Genomic DNA, 2,316 nt, shown 5'->3' with positions numbered 1-2,316 from the left:
CTTTCTCTTTCTGGCTTAATTCACTTAGAATGACATTCTCCAGGGACATCCACGTGGCTACAAATGGCAATATGTTCTCAATTTTCATGGCCGAGTAGTATTCTATTGTATAAATATACCATAACTTCTTTATCCAGTCATCTGTCAATGAACATTTAGGTTACTTCCGTGTCTTGGCTATTGTAACTAGTGCTGCTATGAACATTAGGGAGCAGGTGTCTTTCTGAATTAAGGATTCTTCTGTATATATGCCCAGGAGTGGGAACACTGCATCATATGGTAAGTATACTTTTGGTCTTTTGAGGAATCTCCATACTGTTTTCCACAATGGCTACACCAAACTACATTCCCACCAACAGTGTAGGAGGGTCCCTTTTGAACCACACCCTTTCCATCATTTGTCATTTATAGACTTTTGAATGATGGTCATTCTGACTGGTGTGAGGTGAAACCTCATTGTAGTTTTAATTTGCATTTCTCTGATAATTAGTGGCATTGAGCATTTTCTCTTGTGCCTTTGGCCATTTGTATGTCTTCATGGGAGAATTGCTTGTTTAGGTGTTTTGCCCATTTTTGGATCAGGTTGTTTGTCTTTTTCTTATTAAGTCATATGAGATGTTTATATATTCTGGAGATCAAGCATTGTCAGTTTCATCTTTTGCACATATTTTCTCCTATTCCATAGGTTGCTATTTTGTTTTGCCTATGGTTTCCTTTGCTGTGCAAAAGCTTGTAAGTTTAATTAGGTCCCACTTGTTAATTTCTACTTTTATATCTATTTCTTTGGTAGACTGCCCTGGGGAACATTGCTGAGATGTATGTGAGATAATGTTCTGCTTATGTTTTCTTTTAAGAGGTTTATTGTGACGTCTTTTGTTTAAGTCTTTAATCCATTTTGAGTTTATTTTTGTGTATGGCGAGAGGGAGTATTTTAACTTCATTGATTTACACGCTGCTGTCCAGTTTTCCCAACACCATTTGTTGAAGAGACTGTCTTTATTCCATTGTATGTTCTTGCCTCCTTTGTTGAAGATTAATTGACCAAAAGATTGTGGGTTCATTGCTGGGCTATTTTGTTCCATTGATATGTCTGTTTTTGTATAAATACCATGCTGTTTTGATTAATGTAGCTCTGTAGTATGTTCTGAAGTCTGGGAGGGTTGTTCCTCCAGCCTCATTCTTTTCCTTCAGTTATGTTTTGGCAATTCTGGGTCTTTTGTGATTCCATATAAGTTTTATAATGATTTGTTCCAGTTCTGTGAAATATGTCCTTAGTAATTTGATAGAGATTGCATTAAATCTGTAGATTGCCTTGGGAAATGTGGCCATTTTAACAATACTGATTTGTCCGATCCAGGAGCATGGGATATCTTTCCATTTTTTAAAATTTCCTTTAATTTCCTTGTAGTTCTCCATGTATAAGTCTTCCACTTCCTTGGTTAGATTTACTTCTAGATATTTTATTACTTTAGGTGTAATTTTAAAAGGGATTGTATCTTTACTTCCTTTTCCTGTTGATTCATCATTAGTGTAAAGAAATGCAACTGATTTTTGTACATTAATCTTGTATCCTTTTGTACATTAATCTTGTATCCTTTTGTACATTAATCTTGTGATCTTGTATCCTTGTACCTTGCCAAATTCTTTCATTAGTTCGTGTAGTTTTTGCATGGACCTTTTAGGGTTTTCTATATATAGTATCATGTCCTCTGCATATAGTGAGGATTTTTTAGCTTCTTTTCCAATTTGGATCTCTTTTATTTCTTTTTCTTGCCTGATTGCAGTGGCTTGGACTTCCAAGATTATGTTGAATAGAAATGGTGAGAGTGGAGAACCTTGCCTTTTGCCAGATTTTAGTAGGAAGGTTTTCAGCTTTTCACCATGAAGTTCTATGCTAGCTGTAGATTTGTCATAAGCAGCTTTTCTTATGTTAAGATATGTCCCCTCAATACCTACTTTGGTGAGGATTTTTATCATAATGGGTGGTGAAACTTATCAAATGCTTTTTCTGCATCTATTAACATGATCATGTGGTTTTTGTCCTTTCTCTTGTTGTTAGGGTGTATTACATTGATTGATTTGCATATGTTGATCCATCCTGTGTTCCTAGGATGAACCCAACTTGATCATGGTGTATGATCTTTTCTATGTGCTGTTGGATTCTGTTTGCTAATATTATGTTGAGAATATTTGTATCTATGTTTCCTCATTGATATTGATCTGTGTGTTTCTTTTTTGGTAGTGTCTTTGTCTGGTTTTGTATCAGGGTGATGGTGACTTCATAGAATTAGTTTGGGAGTACCCCTTCCTTTTCAA

The sequence above is a fragment of the Vicugna pacos genome, unplaced genomic scaffold (genome assembly GCF_048564905.1).
Source record: "Vicugna pacos unplaced genomic scaffold, VicPac4 SAC-SAT, whole genome shotgun sequence".
Lineage (NCBI taxonomy): Eukaryota > Metazoa > Chordata > Mammalia > Artiodactyla > Camelidae > Vicugna > Vicugna pacos.
The sequence above is the reverse complement of the archived record's forward strand: the minus strand, read 5'-3'. Positions refer to the sequence as shown.